The following is a 22,839-nucleotide window of genomic DNA, read 5'->3' on the forward strand; positions in this document are numbered from 1 at the left end:
TCACCTGTGCAGCCACCAAACACAGGAAGCAGTGTCTCAAACTGGCACCACCTCTAGAGAAAAAGATGTATGTACTGAAAAGATAATCAGATAATCAATGTGAAAACTACTCCTGCAAGACTTTCAATCAATTATATCTACCCTTTTCCTCTAATCATACTGGCCTTTATTTAAAAATCTTTCTCCACAGAATGTGCAGTTTCTACACAAGATAAATACTTATCTTTCCCTGTATCCACCTTCCAAAATGCATTACACTGATTAATAATAGGCAATTTGCCCCTCTGACCATGCAAAGAACAATTTAATAGTAGCTTTAAACCTAAGTTTTGGAAAAAACCTGGAGTGTTTATACCAAATCCTGCAAAAAACCCTTCTGTGTATTTAGTGCTACCTCTTGAACAGATCATCCAAACCTGAAAATGCAGGTAACTGGGGAATCTCCTCAGCCTGGGAAGCAGCAGCAGGTCCTGGAAGGCTCAGATTGCTGCAGGGTGGGACCTGCAGCAGCTTTGCTTGGGTTCACTGATGGAGCCCAGTCAGGCAGGTCCCACGAGTGATGGTTACTGTTTTGTTCCTGTTTCAGGGCTGGTTGAGATTTTTAAAACAAGGAAACAATGAAGAGGACACATTTAGATGCAAATACTTGCATTCATAGATACATTTGCATGTTTGTACTAAAGCAGTTGTTTCCTGCATGAAATCAAAGCCTTGTAAACAGATATTGGATATTATCATATGGAGAAATGCTTCAGAGGAAAGACTACAAACACAGCTGATCTTTTGAAATTTATATTCATTTATAACACCTAGGAGGTGTTATTTTTTAAGTGCTGGTGAGAAAGAAATTCCATCTCCTTTCAACAAAAGGTTTAAACCACTCCTCATCAGAAAACCTACACTAAAAAACATTCAGCCTGAGTATTTTTAAACTCAAGCACTTTAATTTTGACCCTCCCTACCTAACTGATACACAATTCCTGTGGATTAATAGCCACCACAAATGAAAACAGGGTCTGCAGGCAGCTAATGCTCCACATGTACTTTTTTCCCTCTCCTCTGCAGCCCTGCCTGCTTTGAACATGGTTTTTGTTACTGCTCTGTGAGCCTTTGGCACCAAAGCATTGCTGTACAGTTGTTCACTGAGCTTGGCATGGCCACACTGATTATATTAAACCTCTTACAATTTACAAAGTGCTTGGACTCATTTGATCAATCCATTTCTGCTGCCCAACAAAAGGACTGAAGAGAATTAAACAATTTTTAAAAACAAATAGCACTTGACAGCTGAGACACAGATTTTTTTGTGAATGGCAAAAGGTCCCTAATTAAGAGCTCTAGGGATGATGAGCCTTTCATTTCTCTAATGAAAAGGAGCTCTGTAGCTTCCAAGAGTTATCCAGCTCCAGCAGAATGGATCTCTTCTCCAGGGAGAAAAAGACAATTAATTTTTCATTTTTACTTAGTTACTGTTACTCATTTTGCCTTCTGTGTGAAACCTGGGTAAAGCTTTCAGGTGACAGTAATTTCCAAATGCTCAAAGGTACCTGGAACGGATGTTTTCAGTTTCCAGGCAGCACAGAGTGACATTTCTAAAATAAAGCTTGCTCACCATGTCCCCTACTGACTTGCCTTAAATACCTGGTATTTTTCTCAAAAAAAGGCAAAAGATCCCAGTTTTTTACTCTGTGTGGTCCAGTCATAATGGCAACACCAGGGCTGGATATAAATAAACCTGATTAGCCAAGTACACTGGTTTCCCTACTCTCTTGCATAATAAAAATATACAGAACATAAAATAAAAAGTTAATAGGGTTGCATCAACTCTTTCACTGTGAGGAAACCAGCAAGGAGGTGGCTGCAGCCAACAACAAAGCTTGCTCTGAGCACTGCTCACTGAATGTCCCCAAGGGGAAAGGACAGGGTGTTTCCATTGCTCCTTGTAGGATTAAACTGGGCTTGCTTAATCCTCACCCACAGTGTGCCTCTGCCTACAAAGCCCACTGGAGTCATTTAGAGGATGCTAAAACTGAAGAAAGAGCCCTTAAAATAGCAGCTTTACTTGTTTTGTTCTGTGGGGGTTTGTTTTGTTCTGTTTTTCAAATAAAGAAACTGGTCCCTGTGTAAAGTGGGGAGGGCTTGGGGATGCTCTGGCCCCAGTCCTGTGCAGCTGCAATTACTGTGTGTGTGGGGGGCTTGGGGCAGGTGCCAGGAGGAAGCCAAACTGCTGAGTTTCCACAGTCTTTGCAGTGATTAAACTTTCTGGAAATTGCAATAGCACCAGCATCCAAACCGAGCCCGTGGTCTGCAGAAAGAATTTTATTGTAGTGTTGCTTGGGCAGCAGAGCCCTGGGGACAATATTATTTACAGTCTCTGGCTGGGGCTGGACTGCTCCTCAGCCCAAGAGAGCACTTTGATGTGCCTTCCTCGAGTTATTCACTCCCTTTTTACACAGGTTCCTCTTTAATCCTCCACCATTCCTTGTGATACTCTGCTGTCTCAATTATTTTGCTCTGAAATGAGATTAATGAGTAATACAGCACCTCCCCTGTGTCCTGAAGGCTCCTTGGCATCAGTGAGGAGCCTCTGGCACTGTTTCCCTGCAGGAACCCACAGTGTGGGATTAGGAACCTCCAGTGCTCTAGGTACTAATTTTGCTGGGCTATTTCACATAAGTGAAGCAGCTAATAGTTGTTAAAAAGGTTATTTATTACAAAGCACATTAGTTTTAAAAGGTAAGCAGAAAAGTAAAGGAAGAAGCAATTGGCAAAAAGTAAATGGCTAAAAGCAAAAAGTAAAAGTAGTGGCAAAAGTACTAACTTTTCTCAATACATACTTTTATAAAGGATTTTTTTAACAAGTTAAGACACAGGCTATTACTTTTTAACTTATTAGAATTCTAGTTTTTTAACATGCTAGGTTACATACAGACTATGCATAGGACTTATCTTGTTTTATTTAAAAAATGTAAGAAATATTTTTCTATAGCTCTATTATGTTTAAGTACTGTTTACAACTATGGTTTTGGAGCCTCTACTGAAAACATCAGCATGTTTTTTAACTTTCATTAGAACTTGCACTGCTACTTTAGCATTTACACTTTTAATAAATAAAAAGTATTAGAGCTTACATTAAAGCTTACTGGCTTCTACTTAAATGTTTACTTTATGTGTGAGTGGCTTAATGCACTTTAATTTATTTAAAGGCTTTAATTCAATCTTTGCACTTTGATTTTTTTTTCCTTGAAGAATTCAAAGAATTCTCTAACTTGCTGACTTCAACACCACAGCAACACCTCCAGTGTGGCTGCACCCATGCTAAACCAGATGTGGCTGAGGGAACCAGGAGCAGAGTTAAAAGTGCTTTCATTCCTCAGAAAAGCCAAGATTTAGTGACAATTTGGGACAAGTCCCAGATCTCCAACAACATCTGGGTTTGACCTGGTTACAAGGAAAGGAGCTTGTTCTGTGTGGAGTAAATCCTTGTGGAAAAGCATCCCAAAGAGGCTGCAAGCAGCCAGCCAGCCCCAGGCAGGGCACACAGCCTGATGCACAATATTTTTGTGCTGTGGACACCTCAGTGCATGCAGGTGATAACACTGGGCATTTTGCCCTCTGTAGCCATAAAAAAGGTGCCTCTCAGCAAAACCACCTCCTAACCCACCAGGGAGCCTGGGATGGTCAGCACAGACCTTACTCATCACCCAAGAGAGAAACATCTCAGTTGTGCCTAACACTGAGAAGCAAAGAATAAAAGCAAGTGTGAGAAAAAAGCATTTCCCCCTATTTAGGCAGCACATCTGCTGAGGCTGCAAACCCAGGCACACAGAGGGTACCAAGGGGAGCTCAGAGAGTCTGTGCACAGTGAGGATGCTCTGCACCCAAACAGGCTCAGAATGGCAGCTTCAGACAGCAGTGCTCTCATCTCAGAGCCCAGGTCACAGAAAACAGAGCAGAGCTCACTACCCACCTACTTATAAAATATTAGAGGCAATGAACTTCAACAAAGCATCTTGTTTTTCCTGGCAAACAAAAAGGAAAGTCATTTTAACTAAAGTGGCTTAAGTGAAACATGAGGAGCTGCTGCCAGCAATCCAATTTGGACTTTTTTTTCTTTTAGTTCATAACCTTTTGAATGCACCCACTCACTGAGGATAACTTTCTGCTGAGTGGGACTGTTTATTTCACCTGCAGTCTTTAAAGCTCACTGGGAAAAGTTTCTCCTTCTTCCCATTTTCTCTAAGATAAAAATGGTCAGATGGGTGGAAATTTTATAAAAAGGAAGAGGACAGATTTGCTTACTCAGCTAGTTACTCACTCTCCAATCTATCACATACACACCACTGTTACCAAAAATTAATGACAAAGGAAACTCCCTATAATTCCATTCAGCATATAAATTTGTACTTAACTGGATAGAAATAGTGACAAATTAACTACATCACCCCAAAAAATCCACATATATTAAGAGTTTACTGTTTTGTGAGCTCAAAATAAAATCACAGAATGATTTGGGTTGGAAAGGGCCTTAAAGACCATCTAGTTCCAATCCTGCCATGGGCAGGGATCCCACTCACACATCTGCTTGGACTGAGGGTAAACAGAACTCAGAACTGCATTTCTAAAGAACAGCCTGACAACTGATGTTCCAAACCTTCCCAGAAAAGGCTAATTTTGAAGATTGCAGTAAATCTGTACACTGTTAGGAATTTATTAGCAAGAAATAAACCAACCTGACTCTGCAGCCCAAGAATCCATTTCTTTCATGTCTTGGCTCTGAAATGTGGTCTGAAAAATAAAAATTGTAGCCAGATTTTAATCTATATATGTAAATATTTGCACTTTTAAGTAGTGATTTGAAATTTTTGTAAAAGCCTCCAAAGTAAAAAAGTAAAAAAGCTGGCAAACATTTTAGATAGTATTATTACATGAACTCCTCATGCTGCTCTCAGAATACCAAAACCAAACTCAATTTGAAGTCCATCTTCAAAAATTTCGAAGTGTATTAAATGTCAAAAAATTAAACCTTGAAAAGCTTGATTGTGCTGAAAAGGATTTTACTCGAGAGCAAGTGAAGCAATGGTCCATGGGGAGAATGAGGAGCAGCCTCAGCTTCCTCCTTTCAGGTTTCAGAGTAAGCATTTATCTCCAGTTGTGCTGCCTGGAAGTATTGATGAGACCTGCCAGGTTGTTGTTGGTTAATCTCTGCTCTAACACAGAACAGACATTTTTGCATGTTTTGGCAAACAGCTGACTCACATTTCAGTACAGATGACTCAATCCATGGCTTCTCAGGCTGATTTAAACTGAAATCCCCAAGTTCTATTTTGATTTTCAAAGGATTTTTTTTCAAGACTAAGGCCAGAGGTTGCAAGCCAACACAATTTTTCAAACCATACAAATCACTCAGACCTTTTCCACTTTAATTCCCTTTAATTCTGCCATCAAGCAACCTCCTCTAAGGAACTTTATGGAGTGTCCTGGAACTTTTGAGCCTGAGGAGCTCTGGATGCACTCTGTGACCAATACATGTCAAGGTTTGACTTCTGTCTCTAAAGTAACCAGAACCTTTTAACTCTGGAAAGAATGAGCTTTAAAGAAGAAAGAGAAATCCCACAGCTCATATAGGCAGGGTGCTCCCAGGAAAATCCAAAAAAAGACAAAAGGGGAAAAAACCAAGGAGTGCAAAAAAACCCCCAAACAATCTATTTGGTTGCTTCCAATATCACAGTGTTTACTTTAGGCTCAGCAGGAGTCTTGAGCCAAAATTAGGAGAGAAACCTCTTAGAACTTTTTTTAATGTTAAGCAGGTTACCTTTTCCTGCTTTATTCTCCCACATAGTCATTCATGGATTTAAGACCACAAAAAGCTCTCAAAAGGCTGCAGAGTAATAGTTACTATTTATTTTCTTCTAACTGAAACTAAAGACTACGGCCTTGCCTCCAAGGGCAGCATTTTCTTTGGTTTTATATCCACACCCATTTGAACAATCGGCTTTCCAAACAATATTTCACTGAGTTACAGGCCCTGAGTAATGCTGGAATAAAATGAATGATGGTTAAACACTTGGCAGTGTTTTATTCTCTCCCTGGATTGCAGGCATTGCTCACATGAGGGACTGCTCCACATCTCCAGCTTCTGAGCCTGCCTGTCCCCTCTCACCCCTGACAGATATCACATCCTCTGTGTTTACTCTCACTCTGAAAAACTTAGTGCAACACCATAAATTTGGGGATGTATCACTGTGCAGTTATTCACAAGGTCTGTGTTATGTGTGGGGTGCTGAAATGGTAAAAAGGAGCTGTGCTGTATCATTTGTTTTGTGCAGACATTTCATTATAGGCAGCCTTATACACAGGCCACTCAGAACCTTGCTTCTTGAGTGAATAAAATCCAGGCTTCCTCATCTTTGCAGACCTTCCTTTAAGATATTTGCAGACTGTGGCATTCAGCCTCACATGCAGATGTAGAAATTGGGCATCCAGAGGCTCTGAGCACCAAGGACCAGCAGCCTGTGGCTCAGGAGGTTGTCACACTAAGCTGTCTTTCATCCATCAACTTTATTTCAGTATTCAGAAGGAGGAACTGCTCTTGAAATGGAAAGTAAAAGTGCTTTTCCTTTTATTCTTTTCCAGGCATGGTTTCACACACACATAGGAGGGTTGCAGGCAATCCAGAGAAGCAGTTGGAATTTCTCCTTGAACACATCAAAGCAGGGATTGAGGAAGCAGCTCATCATGACAGAAATGGAGCAGATTGTCAAGGGAAACAAATATTTTGGATATTTCTAAAGCAGTGCCTCATTCTGCAAAGCCCTTGTTTGCTCCACGTGCTGTCCTGCTGTGTCAGGATGTAAAACTTCCTCCAGCTCTCACCAGAACTTCTGAATCTTTATCAAAATCCAAACTTCCAATCCAAGGCTTTTTCCTTTTCTCAGGAGCTGTCACTTGTCATGAAAAGCAGAAAGCACCCAGCAAAGTCTGCAGTTCTGTAGGAGTTCCCTTTCCCAGTGGAAAGAACAGGTTTGAGCTGATTTTAAGCAACACTTTTCTCTTGGCAGGGATCTGATATACTCTAAACTTACATTACTTGGGCTGGTTTTCTGTCAACAGGAAGAGATGAGAAAATGTTCTTCATGGCCACAGTTATCTTTTTCTGGGTAGAATTTCCAGCACACAATCCATTTTTGAGTGCTCATCTCTGTAATGGATGTGCAGGGCTGCCCCATCCTAGCAGACCCTAATCTGTTCAGCACAGTCCAACCTCTCCAATTTGAGAAAGCAGTAGATTTTATGGCAAAATATAGAAGTAGAAAAATCTGAGATTATGATATTTTGTGCCTGTTCATGTTCCACTACTGACAGACTGAAACAGCAAAGGCAAAATTTTCCTTTACAGATCACCCATCCTACAAATCAGGTGCAGCATCTACCTACAAACTCCAGCAACACCAGTCTCCAAATGCAACTTGGGAACTAAGAAATGTGGTATTTTTCTCCTTTTTTGTGCTATTTTTGTCTTCTAAGATGCAAAGGAACTCTCTTGCTTCTAGCACTGCAACAAGCAATGAATGGATAAACAGAGCAGGGAACACCCCAAGTGGAGCCCCAGCTGCACAGGCTTGACAGCCCAGAGAGGATCTGCAGGGATAATTTCATGTCTTGGTGTAGTGATGAAGGTTTGAATGTTGACAATTAGTAGCAAACCTCATTAAAAACTGGTCTGTTCTTTGAGGACAGGAAGAAGGGTGCTGCCAGCTGCTGCCCCAGTGTTTGGGCTGTGGGTGCTCCCCAGCAGTGCTGGTGTCCAGTGCTGGCTGCTGTGGCCTCACTGGTTCTCTCACTCTTTGTAGGGACAGGAAACCTTTCAGAAAATGCCCCTCACTCAGCTCTGGGTTTGCTCAGCTCCTGCTGCAGCAGAATATGGTCTGGAGATACAAACAGAACTTAGAGTCTTAGCAGTGCTCACCAGGATCCACATTTCTACTGCAGGAAGAATTATGGACTACATTGTGTACAGCAGTTAATCAAAGAATGCAATTCTGAATAACCTGATTTTGTATTTAAATAAACCAGCATTCTCCCTGCCAGTGATTCCTTCTTCTCCAATATAATGTAAATAACACTTTACACATTTCATTTTTATGGTCTCTCTGATTGTATCTTACACTTCCCTTCAACAGCAAAAATTATTCATAAATAATAATACATTTTTTCAGTAAAAGGAGAACATTTAGATTATTTTTTCCTTCCACTCTTTCAAACACCTTTACATTGTGTGACAATTACCCATTCACTGGACTCCTGCTGCTGGAACAATTTTATGATTTTATTTCCTTGCTCTCAGGCTCAGAGGGAAAGAAACCCAGTGCAACACACAGATATCTGTGAACTCACTTCTGGCAGTAGCCAAGGACAAGGATCCTGTGCAAGAGAATTGTGCCAACACAGGCTCCTTCCCTCCTAGGGAATGCTGAATGCACAGAGCAGCACAATTTCAGAAATTACTTTCCTGGCACTTCCATACAGAAATTATCTCCTGCCCATGGGCCATTATTGTGAATAATTATGAAATCTGAGGCAATTCTGAGCAGATAACACACCTGGAAAGCTTCTCTGTCCCTTATATTCTATGTAAAGACAGTGACCAGGAATGTTCAGAGACAGGTGTCACACAGAGGCCTCGAGTGTGGCAACATCAGGAAACATCAGGTGGCAGCTTCAGCACATCTAATATTGTGTAAGCCAACATCTTACAGTTGAATACATTTTTTTTTTGTTGTGCTAAAAAGCATAAAATGAACTCAAAATTAGAAAGCACTGTGCTATTAGTCCTAACCCCAGTAATCATTAACTTCTTTAAAATGCCCTAACAGAAACAGGCAGCTTTCAATTTTAAGAGATCACATATTTTCCTACCAATGTACATCATGTTTTAAGAGTGTTATATTAGAGCATGATAATGAATTGTGCTGAAAGCTCCTCTGATCACTGCACAGAAATGCTTGCATGGATGCAAAAAAAACCAGACTTGAAAGCTAAAGCTTAACTACTGCAGGCAGGAGTGGAGAAGCCTGTAGGAATTCATAATAGAGAGGTGTGGGAGACTCCAGGGCAGCCCAGCTCCCAGGCAAGATGGAGAAATGGAATTTACCTGGCAGTGGGACACGTGGTGACCTTACAAAACACTTTGCTGATTCTTGGTGAGCCTCAAGTTACCAGTGCTCAGAGAGCTGGGTCCCATCCAAGTGGTGGGATCCTGACAGCAAGTGCCAAATCCTCACAACAAAGAGTTTTCTTTCCTCTCCATCTCTTGCTGCAGCACCCCTCCAGCAGAAGAAAGCTAAAAAAAAAGAAAAAAAAAAAAAAAAAGAGAACGTGCTATGCTATTAGTGTAGCTACAGAGACATTTATAAACCAGCTCAGAAAAGGGAGCTGCTTTTGAAGCCTGTTGTCTCTTGCAGTACTGCCAAGAATTGGAATCAGAAAGAGCTGATCGCATTTTTTCCACAAAGAAACCCCCACCCTCCCCAGGCTGAGTGTCTTTCAAGGAAACTGAAATTTTCTACTGCCAATAACAGAGCTTACACCTAAAAATCAGAAGGCAACAAGGAAAAAGGTTTTTTGGTCCTGTGATGGACAACCTGCACTTCACAGCACAAACCAAACGCTCATGGTGGTTCCTAACACCCCAAAGGAAAAGCTGCCTACATGGAAGGCCATCACTTTTCAGAAAAAACTGAAATAGACTGGGCCAGCTTCAGGTGGTGTGCAGGTGTACAGATGCCCCTGCAGCTCTTCTGAGTGTGTTCCTGCCTGGAGAAGGGACAAGCACCTGCCCATCCTGCCTGCCTGTGCTGCTGCTCCTTCCTCCCTGCAAAGGCTGAACAAGGCAGAGGGACCAGGGGTTAAAACCACTCCAGCAGCAGTGTTGGGTAAAAGCATGGAGGGTGTTCTCACCTAGACCAGTGTAAATCAGCAAAGCCTGCCCTGACAGAGAGTCTGTTGGGGTGAACAGGGCTGGAATCAAGCTCACAACAATTAGGACTCTCTTGCTATTTTGCTCCTTGGCTCCAGTTGTTTGCTCCCCACCTGCTCCCTGATTTTGGCATGGCAACAGGAATGTATTTGTTCACAGCCTCATGAATCCTTTCCTCAGAGCTTTCCTTGAAAGGTTCAGATTTCAGATGGTCATGGGGTTTTGCCTTTAGATCTCCAGCTCCTTGGGGCAGGAGCAATGTCACATCTGTGTGCAGCACCGTGGGTGCTAATGAGGCCACAGAAGCAGTGACTGCATGCACAGTTAACACAGCTCCTCTAATCCACATCCTTTAAGCACTTTGTAATCCAAACTGCCAAGGATCAAGGGCAGAAGGAGCAGGGATGCTCCTTCCATTAGATTTTACAGCTAACAGAGTACTTTTCCTGGTGTGCTGCAGCACATCCAGCTCATGCCCAGCCATACACTCTGCTCAGTAATCAAGAGATCTTTCTTCCCTTCTGCCACACATCTTAAATCACTGGCTTCAGTCAGTTCCAATATGCCACTCCCTGGAAAAAGTTAATAAGACTCCATAAAAATACTGTATTATTACAACTTCTGGCAGTGGCCCATCTATACCAATCACCTCAATGCAGGATTTTTGGCAGGTATTTACACTTAATTCTCCACTTAAACAGCTCTTTTATTAAGAGTTCCCATGTAGTTGCTTGTCATTTCACTGGAGCAAGGATGGACTTGGAACAGACACTGCTGTCACAGTGGGTGCTGGGCTCAGAGCACAGGGGATGGCAGCACCCAGAAATCCCACCCTCCCACTCCAAAGGATGAGAGCAGGAGATTGTCAGTGGAGCCACATCCCAACCTGACACCATGACTCCAGGCAGGCATGATGGGCAACCCTTCACTGAACACCCCAGGATTTTGGGATGGACAGCTGGAGATTGCTGCTCAGGAGCCTCCCACAGGGCTGAAGCTGAGTGCCCCTGTGCTGCTGAGCTGACCTTTTCTGCTGCCCTGAGTTCATCTTCACAGTTTCCAATGTTAGCACTTTAATATCAGAATCTAACACGAGCCACCAGTTCAAAGGTGAAAAGCATTTTACAACAGAATGAAAATTGTAACAGTGTTCAGGAGACTCAAAATGACTCATTTCCCAAGGGGAAATTATTGGTGTTCCCTCTCCAGCAACTCTGCTGGTATCAGTGTCATTAAAAAGAGGGAGTGGGAAGACAGATAAATAAAATCTTAAAAAGAAAATATATTCTAACTAGTGGTTATCACCACACTTAATAATTAGGGTACTAATTAAGAGGATAAGCTGCACACTAGCTATTAGTGTCTAGTAATTTGTGGGTTTTTTTCTCTAGATAATAACAAGCTAAAAAGAAAATAAAAATACCTGAATCCATTTCACCACTCACCCTGTCCACATCATGATAGCCTATTACACATATTAATCATGAGCACTACAAAGCAACACTTTCAGATTCTGCATATTAACTCAGTGTTTAAAGGTGGCTTTTTACATGGACAGGCCAGACCTTGAGGATGTCTCATGGGGTTACCTTCCCATGCACAAGTAACTCCTTGAACCACCCAGCCTTAACTCTGGCACAGCAGAGATGATCACACAGGTGATCACAGCACAATGCTGCCATAGGAAGGAGAAAGCACAGAGAAATTCATTCTCAGAGCAGGGCAAACACTTTCCAGGGCACTGTTCTCACAGGTGAGACAAGTGGATTTAAACATCTGAAGCTGAATCAGACAGGGAGTGAGGCTGAGCTGCTCCATATCCCTGCCAGGATGTACTCAAGGATAATTTACCCCATGATTTACAGCCCTTCTGGCTGACACAGGAGTTCCCTGTCTTCCTCCTCAGAGCATGGCCCTGCAAGTGCTGTAAGAAGCAGAGAGCAGTGCCCAGGTCCAGCTGTGCTCAGGCTGGAAGAGGGGGGTGATTTCCTGGGAGGACACAGCAGAGGCTGCCCTGCCCCTGCCCCGTGGTTCTGTTTGTGCACTGGGAGCCTCAGTGGTCATCAGATATCAAAAGCTGAGCTGCATTCTCTGTGTTGGCTTTTAACACAAATCTTTGTGTGAGTAGATTAATGCTCTCAGATTTGCCCATGGATAGGAGGATCCACACAGCTCCATTAGCTCCAACAGATCAATAATGTAAAATGTAGTGTCTTGTTAAAGCACTGTTTTTTCCTAAACAATATGTCAAATTACTGTCTCTGGACACCATGTAGAGGTGTAAGATACTACTGAAATAGTGTCTGGGGTAAAAGAAAACCAGACTAGCTAAGTTACACAGCTGTGATCAAAGACAATTGCAGAAATCATCCCATCTCGTGCTGCTTTTAGCTTTACCTGTTAAATGGATCTTCCCCCACACTGCTGGAAAGCCCAGGAATGGTTCATTCTCTTCTGTTCTCTTCAGTGAACTGGACTTTCTTTGACTTTTAGAAAAAACACAACACTTGAAACAATGAAATCAAGAGTTATTATCTGCTAAGCCACATTCCTGTGCTCTCATACTTTTCAGTACCATTTTATGAGCAGACACACACACGTGCATACACATTGGTCCCACTGGGGAAACAGGGTTATTTTTAAAAAACCCACGTAACTATGAGCAAATATGAGCTTCTTAGAGGTTTTTTTTAATTGGTATTAAAAATGCATCAGTTGCTAAATTTAAAATTGTTGGAAGTAAACAGTAGGCAGCATTATAGAGAGCCACTTCATAAAATTCTAATTATCCTTTTCCTATTTGTTGTGACATGCCCTCACACAGATTACAGGTTTGGACTGGCGCCCAGTCCTCTGCTTTGAAAATGCAAAGTAAGCAGGAGAGGTTTGTGTAACCTCCAGCTGGGTTTCTGAGCCTGGTGAGGACATTTTGTGAGGCTGCTGCAAGTGAAGGGAGCTGGGGCTGCCTCACCTGCACCTCCTCACCCAGAGCCACCCCACTGCATGGGAGCTTCTCCAGACCCTTGCTGACAGGGCAATGCACTCCAGGATCATTCCTAAGGGTGTTTCCCTCCCAGCAGCATCCCCTCAGCCAGGCTGTCTGGGCCAATGCAGAGTGAACAACCTGTGCTCCTCCTGGTACTCCATCCACCCCTGGGATGCTGAGAGAGAAACTCAAACTCCCTTCTCAAGCCTCTCAAGTTCCAAGCAGGAAGGCGGGCAGAGGAAAGCCCTGGTGGGTTTGGGATCATCCCCAATGTTTCTTCCAGATGAGCACTTTGTTTTTGAGCCCCAGTGTTCTGTGTCCAAGGGCCAGGGTAGAAACCTTCCAAGCACTTTGCAGAGACATTCTCCCCTCAGCCCTGTGAGCTGGCTGCACTGGGATGGCAAAAGGGACACCTGTAGCAACAACCACCAGCTTGAACACAGGGCTGTGTACTTAACCTCAAGGCTATTACCATTATCAGCTTAGCCAAATGAATGGAGTAGAAAAACCTTTACAGTTGCCAGAGGATTAATCTTCTGAATGATGCATGGATTTCAGAGAAATGCCTTTGATTTATATAATGCTATACTAGGGGAATAATTTCAATTAGTAATTGCTAATTTTGATTTAGTGTGTTACATACTGGATACAGCAGGTTTATTATGGTTATATTATCTAATTTATTATGATTTATATTTACCTTAATGGGAATATATATTAATCAATAGATGCCCTGATTAACTAGAGACTATTAACTATCCAGCAACACTGGAATAACACAATCAAACCAGTAACACAAAGTATCATCAGACACTGTGACTGATGCATCTAACTCTGAATTTTACTATGGAATAAGTACAAAATAGGTAATGATTATCAGATTCACAAATGAATATATCTATTTTAACAGGCAGCATGTCAGGTGCAGTAGCTAAGCTACTTGCCCACAGAGTCCAATTCTTTATCATCTCCAATGATTTATATATTTTAATATGAAATGTATCACTCACCAAACAGCTTCTTTCACTATGTGATATATAAATTCCACCTGTCAAGCACATTTTGATATTGTAATATATCCTGTTGTCTTGCTTCTTTCAGGGGAGTCTGTTTCTAATTCCTTACATGTTTCCTGTCTCAGACTGGTATCAGCAGCATCTTTCACAGTGTTACTGTCAGGATACACAAAACCTCTGCTCAGGGCAATGCACAGAGGTTTGGAAGCAGCTGAGGAGCCCTGGGGACATGGGGACCTGGCAGAGATCCCTTTTGTGCTCTGCTCCTGGACATGCCCCATGCTGCTGCCTGGCAGCACGGGAAGCTGCTAAAGGAATAAGGAGTTTTATCCAAAAAACCACTCTCTGCTCCAGTCTCTGATGAAAGGTGTGTGAGAGAAGAGGGACAGGACCTCTGACCCCCACCAAAGCCCTTAGGAAGGGCTGGCTGTGAGCCTGTTCCACTGTTTTGATTACAGAAACATGTACCAAGCTAATGTGGGAATAAAGGCTCTGTTTGGATCTTTGGTTTGAAAATACCCACAAACTCCAGCTGTTTTCCAAAGGTTCAGTGGCACTCTGCTGCCTTGATGGATGGTGTTTCTGTGCTGAGAGCTGGGAAAGACCTTGTGAGATCAGGCAAAGACCCCTCACTGCAGGGAGAGGATGAGCATCCCTGGATGCTCCCTCTCCTTGCAGCCTGTGAATTATTTGACACCTGTCAGCCAAAGCAGCAGGACATTTCCAGTGTCAGATGGAAGGAAACCAGCACTGGGCTGTGACAGTCAGCTCCAGTCACACCTGTAAGGAAAGGGTCATCCCCTTTTGCCATCCTTCCTCTAGGAACCTGCTCCCAGAGCTGAATTTCTCAACCTCTGCTCCACTCAGGACCATCCACATGTCCACTCACAGGAGCTGCAGATCTCTATGGATGGAACTTTCCTCAGTCTGTAATGACTCAACACCCCATGGTCACAAAATCTACTTGTTTTACTGCTCCTCCAAAACCTCCACAGGCAAGAAACATCCCTAATACCCACCTTGTATTTTCTTTGCTGCAAAATTTGCACCCTTTTGTCTTGCTCTTATGGAGAAGGAGGCAGAGAACAATTGGGATAGAGCCCCTTCACCTATGGGATGGTGTCTGTCACAGCTGAGACTTTCCCTTCCTCTGCTGAAACTCTGCTTTTGCTCACAGATCATTGTTTCTGCCCTCTCCTCTTTCTTCCTGCAGGTCATTTTGCTGGGATGAGAGGGGAGGGCAGACATTTGGCTGATTCACAACATGCAGAGGACCTATTGTACCAAAAGGGGAGAAGGAATTGTCACCTGTAGACATCAGTGATTATGGCAGAGGGTCTCAGTCAGTTGAGACCCAAAGCAAGACTGCCAATTCAGCAAAACTAATTGGAAAATTTGGAGAAACAGAGGAGAAGGCAAGACATCTTTTGATTACCAAAATCAAACTCCTAAACTTCTCCAAGGCAGATCTAGAAAAGACAAAATGTATTAATCAACTGGACTTCCAGGGCTGAGTGTGCCAAAAAAACCATTATTTGCAGAGTAAGAAAAAGCATATGAAGAGCATATGCAGCAGAGGAAAACAGAGCCTAGTTCCAGCAACTGGAAAGAAAAAAAAAACCCAAACAAAAAAAACCAAATAAAACAACCCTAGAGTACAGATTTGAAAACCATATGCAGGTTTCTAGGTAACCAGCCCAATTCTGCTGCTGCATTGAGGGCTGACTTGAGTAGTTCCCACTGAAATCAGTAAGGGGCAGTTGATTGCCTGGTACATTTGAAAATCAGGCCAATCCTCCAGGAGCATGAGCAGAGGTCTGAAATGCCTGATTAGAACCATTTGAAGTCTGATACACAGTCTGATCCCATCTGAGCCTCAGCACAGCACTGTGCCTGCTGTTCAGCAACTTGTCTCTCAACATGCACATCCTCTGCAAGGATGAAAGCAGAACCTCCTGCCACAGTCAGACCAGGGATGGAAATCTCTCTTTCCATCACCACACATTCCAACCCCCTTGTAAAATGGAATAGATCAGCTGCAATTATGAAAAGGAAAACCTTCCATAGGTGCTGCAGCACATCATCACTGTATGTCATATAATGCAGAGATAAAGCAATAGAAGCTGAAATTTGCAGGTAAATAAAACCTGCATGTAACTGACACCTGTGCTAATCTACTCACAGGCAGACAGTGAGCAAAAAGTGAGGAAAGGGTGAGGCAAAACAAATTAAATACAAGACTGACACATATTTCCTAATTAAAAAAATTCTCCAAATATTGGGGTGAAGTTTTATCTTTCCAGTGCTGGCTATTGCTGAGCTTCAGTGAGCACTTTGGATTTGGGGCAGGTTCTCTGCTCACCTTTATTCCCATTTGGTGCCCAGTGGCTGCTTGGGAATTGTGCTGTGTCCTTCCACAAGCACCTTCCCAGCTGAGGCAAGCTCTGGCACCCACAGGCAGTGATTTACTGCTGAATCACGCAACAAAACTGGCTATATCCTTTATAAATTCATAAATCCCAAGCAGGACAGTTTTCCCATTATGGCTCAGCTTTGTTTCAGTGTGTAACCCCCATTGCTGAAGGAGACACAATAAATCCTGGGGCTGTGAAATCCATTGTATTTATAGATGAGGCTGCTTTTGGTTTCCATTTCCCAGTCACAAACTGAGATCTTTTGAGTTTGCCATGGGGATATTTATAGATTGCAAATGGTGGCACATAAAATCAACTGGCCCCTATATTTTTCTTTGGGACATTTGATGGTTTCCTGTAAGTCAATGAATATTTTTTCCCATCCTACAGACTCTTTTCCATGTGGAAAAAGCCTGATCTTAGATTTTTTTCATACTCTTACTTTACACTTGTTAGGCTGTGATTTATGCATGCACAGTCCTGCTCTTCTTGCAGCAGAAAGAAGCAGTACAATAAACTATTTTTATTATAATAAAATGGGTTTTTGTTTGTCACTTTTCTGTCTTCTGCCTTCTAATGCTTCTCCTTGCAGTTACTTGGATAACATAATCACATAAATTTCTATTATGCATTTATAATAAGCATCAGCCTAAGTATTTTTGAGAGTTTTGGGCAGCACCATTGTATCCAGAGGTGTTAGACACTCATTTTGTGATGGGACTGTATTTTGCCAAGTCCAGCCACCACACAGTATTTTATAGGAGCTGCAGCCACAATTACAGACACTCCTCTGATCCCCAACAGTGAAATATCAATAGTCTTAAAGGACCACAAGAGGGAACAGCTCCCATGATAAAATCACTCAAAAAGTGAAGAAGAAAATGAAACTGGTTAAACCCACCTGAGCTGTGTGTAGGGAACTTCTCTCTTTCCAGACCAAATCAACAAGGTGTGCTGGGGAATGGAGTCATTTATACATTTAAAAGCAGAAAAAGGATATAAAAACCAACACAGATTGTATCAGTAGTTAACTTGATGTAAACAACACCAAAATAAACTAATATCTTTTCTTCTTTTACCTCCTGCCAATTGTGCCTTTAGATACAGTTCAGAAGAGAGGATCTATCTGAATATTGAGTGTTCACTGGGATTCAGGCAGATATCAGTGTCAGGTGCTGTGCATGGACAGGTCTGTGGCAGTGTGGGACATGCACAAGTTCCTGAGGGACAAAACTCCCCTCAAACTTCTGTTTCTTTGTCCTTCCCTGTGCCTGTGCTGGCCAAAGGGCATATCAGGATTTTCTCCAAGCTCAGCATCACACCAGGGCAGTTTTGCAGCAATGCTGTTAACTGCAGGAAAACTAATTCACTGGGTGCTGATGAAAAACTCAAGTGTTTGAAAAGTGCTGCTCTTTTTATTAACGTGCTCAAAATGGCAATAAAGGTCAAGGATTTTTTTTTCTGTTAAAGTAAATGCATTTATACTAAAGTACTTGAAACAGATTTATGTTCAAATCACTAAAATATGAGAAATGAATTGTTGAATAATGTAGCTTATCCTTAATCTTTGACTTATTTGCTACTTTCCTACAGTACTTTTTAAACCTTACAAATTCTCTGAAATCATATTTCTACATGTGAATTTTGGTGTGGAGATCTTGCCTTTTCTATACATAGGTTTGAGCAGGATGTCTGGAGAGTATCTATAGCACCAAAACAGAGGTATCTGATAAAAAGAATGCAAAAAGCACTATAATTTCTTCTGCATCTGTCAACCAGAGGTGCTCATTATACAGATCAGTGACAGGAGCAGGAGTGCAGGGTGCAGTATGTGCTCAGGTTAAGTGAGAAGTGATTAACATGTTTTCCCAGTCACATTCTGACTGGTTTGAAGCTCTAGTAATCTTCTGGCATTTGATTAATCTTTTCATTTCTAGAGCAGTGGCTGTAAAGATCAGAATTTAGACAGGACTACAAATGATGCAAGATTAGCAGGCCTTGAACTCCTCATATAAAGGATATAAAGCTGCTAACAGGGAATAAATAGGTGCAGCCACACAGGAGGCTGAGAAAGGCTGGAGATGCTGATCACACATCCAGGCTCCAAGTGATCACTCCATAGCAGAGAGGTGTGGAGGGCTCTGCTTACCTGGCCACAGATTCCCAGCTCTGCATTGGCAAGGGCAGCAGGAATAAAGGGGAAAAATAATAAAGCGGGGTTGAAATAATGGTTTGATTTACCAGCTGGTGCTTTGTGCTGTAGATTAGTTCAGCCCAGGACATAAACTGCAGGGAAAATCACAGGAGATTGCTCAGAGTCAGGAATACCTGGGCACATTGCATCCCTTTCTAAAACACCAATGGTCTCTAGCAGAGTTGTTTTGACTCCCAGGACTGCCTCCCACCCCACATCTGCTGCATCCCCTCTGTGTCCCACATGGCCCAGCACTTCAGCCACCACCCAAAACAGCCAGGCCAGCTCTTCCTTTCAGATTCCTGCTTCCCTCCCAAGTGCACACACAAAGCTGCCAGGGCATCTCCAGATGCAGCAGACACAGTGTCTGGATTCTAGGACCGAAAAAGGGCAGGCAAAGAGAATACAGTTAAAATTTCAGACTTGCTTTTTAGCCACATCCTTCCCAGAGACAGTGCAAACACCTTCAGGTCTTCTAATTGTAGACCTAAATACCCTAACCTCACCTCCCCATAGTCAAGTGAAATTCAGCTATTCTGTAAAGCTCAAAAATGCAGCAATTAGACTGAACTCACTTTTAAAGTGAGAAAAATCTGATCTCTGCAGGACAAGGGCAGTGTTTCCTCTGATTTCCAGGTATCTGTAGAGTACAACAATAGCAGGTGAAAGGCTTGGGTGCTTTGTACCAAAAATACTTTGCCCATGCTCACACAGAAACCCCATCTTCAGAGGAAGATGTTTTGATAAAGAGGCAAAATGAAGCATTGCAGGTAGAGAAGCACTGCTGGAAAGGGGGGAGATGAGAGAGCCAAGCCCCTGGAGCATGACATCCCTGCTCCAGGGATGGGGAAAGGCTGCTGCCCTCGCCCTGCCTGGGAGCAGCTGATTGGAACACCAGCCTTCCTTTTCATAGGACAAGAAATTAGGTCAAAACTTTCTAGGAAATTTCTGCTGCCTGTTTCAGCACACGGTTCAAAAGATCAAAGGAGAGGAATTCTACAGAACCCAGTGTGGAAGAGAGGCATTAGCAGGAAGAAATCCTGTGCTGAGCTGACAGCCAGGGCTTACCTGCAACAAAACCTCTGCAGCAGCACAAGGGAAGGCAGGGAGAGCACACACACTGAAAGCAGCCCTTCCATCAGCACCTGCCCCAAGGACAGAACTCATTCCATCAGCTCTGCAGAACCGTTCCTGGCTGCAAAGAGCCTCTTCAGGCTTCTACCAACAGCAACAAATCTTCCCCAAGCAGTGCAGTCTTTATCACTAGTTAGAGCTCCTCACTCCTGTTCAGTATTGAATTGTTCTTCCTTCCAAAGTGCTATTTTTATTAGGTGATCTCTTCCCTGAGAGGAAAAAAAAACCAAACCCAAATATACTTAGGGCATGATTTAAAAAAAGCTATTAGACTTCAGCTTAATTTAAATGCATAACAGCAGGCAACTCAGCCTAATTCTCCACTTGAGCACACAGTCTCCTGATTTATACACACAAGTGGAATAGCTTTTGCAGATGCATATTTTGCCTTTTGCTTTATCCTCCTTGTTTTTTAATAACTTGCTTTTACTTATGATTCTCTTTGCTCAGACTTAAATTAGACAAATTATCATTTGGGACGCAGCCTGCATTGACCAATTTCCTCCAGTGGCTTTGGAAATGGAATTCACTGGATTTCTTTCATCCCAAGTCACCTTGTGGTGCTTTGGGGCAGCCCTGCCTTAGAGGGGGGAACCTGAGCCTTGCTGTGAGCCATGGGGGCAAGGGAAAAGCAGAGGGTTTAACTCCACATGGCCTCAATTCCTCCCAAAACCCCAGAGGGGACACTGCACATTAAGAAGAATTTATCACTGATAAATCTTGCAATTTTTACACTGATGTCTCCATAGATCCCTTTGATTCCTGAGGTAATTTGTCTGTTGACACTTGATTGAATTAACTGCTTTAGAAGAGCATTTCTGTCCCAGAGCAGGTAAGGGGGTTTTAACTCTTTTTTGATAGCTTTAGTTGAAACAAGTGGTTGCTCATGAAGCTCATCTCTGCATGATGGATAGATTTCAAAACCTTCCAGAAACAACTTTCCTTAGAAGACTCAAAAGACACAAAGAACTCCTTGATCAATGAACAATGGATATTTTTGCACAGAGGAGATTACTGGGTTGCAGGATGTAATATTAGATAAATATCCTAAGCATGTAACGACTACTGATTGTAATATTTCTGGTGCAATATAGCTTGGCTAGTATCAGTTCCCAAAATCCACCTGATCATGCAGCTCTTTCTAAAAGGACACCAGAATGTGGTAACTTAATGACTAATCCTAGAAAGTATCCATAAAAGACATGTCCTTGTGGGTGGAACTGTTAATTGCCATAGTGTTACTTTCTTGATGTCCTAAAACATCAGAATTTCAACATCTACTCATGTAAAATTATGCTTTGAAAGTTTTTATTTCATTCAAAATTGTATTTCCTCTTTTAAGAGATGAGCTGTCCTCCATCACTAATATTTTCTTGGGTTTTTTCTGGCATGGATTCCCTGATATTTTTTTCCTTCCTTTTTGGTTCACAGCTCACTCTCAAGGCCAAAACTCCACAGACAGGATTCCTATCAATTTTAGTTGGAGTCTCACCTGATTAGAAGCTGCAGCAAAAAGTTTTATGATCACACACAGAGCCTGAGGTTTTGGCTTTTCCTGACATGTTTTTCCAGATTTGATTTCAGTCCAAACTGTGTTTTTCTGGTTGGAATTAAAGCCCAGTTAATTTTCAAAATTCCCTGTAAAGGAGAAGACATTGAAGTAAAAATGGTAAAATCAATCCCCCCAGATTAATATTGAAGTAATTTGAAACAGCTTTTTATTTAATTGTTTATGTTTCTTATTTGACCTGCCTGTATGACACAGCAGGAACAGCATTGCTTTCTAATAACAGCATTAATCACAGAATAAATATATTTCTTGGTAATGTACAACAGTTCTTCTGAGCTGAAAATAAAAAGTAATGTTCATCTGCCTACAAGGTTTAAAGTAAATAAAAATGAAATACACTATTGGGATTACAGCCTGGGAGATGATTGGAAATGCTGGTGTGATTTGACATGTACCAGCCCACTTTGCTGGTATTAGCAGGCTGTGAAATCATATAAAAATGAGAAAAAAAGAAGAAAAAGAATGAGTTTTAAAAAAAAATCATTTTTGATCTTTTCTCCAGAAGAGTTTTTCTGTTCTGCATTTTGTCCCACACCACTTTTAGGGCTGCTAAGAAGGAGCCTTTACAGCAGCAGCACTAATTAGTGTTGTGGTTTGACCTGGCAGCAGCCAAACACCACAGAGCCCTTTGCTCCACCACAGGATGGGGAGAGAGGTGAAATAGTTTTCTAGTTTAACAGGTCAGAAAAGGAAGGAAAACCAATAATAATGGTAAAAGAACCTACCAAACAAGGGGTGCCAATGCAGTCCCACAGCACCCCCTGGCCAGTGCCTAGCCATTCCACTGGCCAATTTCCCTTTTTGTGTTCTGCATATCCCTTTTTTTGCTTGCCCAGAACACTTGCATGACAATTTTACTGCACAGGCTCTTGAAGTGTTTATGTGGAAACAATTCAAACGTTCTAAAAGTGACACCAATGTCTGTTGTTTCATGGGGCTGGATTTAAAGCAAAGAGGGAGCTGCAGAGAGCAGCTGCCTGGCCCAGGGGAAGAAGGGGGTTCCACCAGCCAGACTGACCCCACCTGTGAGCTGGGGGCACCTGCAGGAGGATGCCAAGGAGCTGAAGGAGCCAATTTGGACAGTGATTCCCCACCTGCACTGACCAAAGGCTCCAGCACCACAGCAGAAATGTTCTCTCAGCCTGAGCTGCCCCTTCACGAGGAGCCAACAGCAGGGAATCAATCCAGAATATTCCTGTAGGATAAAAAGGAAACAGACTTCCAAAACCATTCCATTCTGTCTCATGTCAGAGACACTTCATCAATGTTCTGCAAAAGCACACCAAGTAATTTGGTTTGAAAAGCACCACATTAGCACATTTTGGCTTTCAAACATCCCTTTTTCCAAAATGATAATTTTTATGCATTCACATACTTCAAAGGGAAAGATTAGGAGAAACAACTCTTCTTATCCATCCCCTATTTCATGTATCAGCAGGATGGTGATCTTCAGTACCAAATGCAGCTTGGACTTCAGTCAGCACTGAGGCAAAGGAGAGTTTTCTGCTGAGCAGCCTCATTCACCAGCAGCTCCTCTGCTCCATTT

At 42.4% G+C, this 22,839-nt stretch overlaps 2 long non-coding RNA genes across 2 annotated transcripts; both read right to left on the minus strand.

Moving 5' to 3' along the window:
- Positions 1–422: 422 nt before the first annotated feature.
- LOC130258360 (uncharacterized) lies at positions 423–13,845 on the minus strand. The gene is made up of 3 exons (XR_008841490.1): positions 12,377–13,845; positions 4,734–4,788; positions 423–588 (listed from the first exon to the last, which is right to left on the minus strand). It is a non-coding gene; the product is annotated as an uncharacterized LOC130258360 (long non-coding RNA).
- Positions 13,846–17,699: 3,854 nt separating this feature from the next.
- LOC130258331 (uncharacterized) lies at positions 17,700–22,483 on the minus strand. The gene is made up of 4 exons (XR_008841481.1): positions 22,388–22,483; positions 21,216–21,361; positions 19,658–19,932; positions 17,700–18,681 (listed from the first exon to the last, which is right to left on the minus strand). It is a non-coding gene; the product is annotated as an uncharacterized LOC130258331 (long non-coding RNA).
- Between the last annotated feature and the right edge of the window lie 356 nt (positions 22,484–22,839).

The sequence above is a fragment of the Oenanthe melanoleuca genome, chromosome 12 (assembly GCF_029582105.1).
Source record: "Oenanthe melanoleuca isolate GR-GAL-2019-014 chromosome 12, OMel1.0, whole genome shotgun sequence".
Classification (NCBI taxonomy): domain Eukaryota; kingdom Metazoa; phylum Chordata; class Aves; order Passeriformes; family Muscicapidae; genus Oenanthe; species Oenanthe melanoleuca.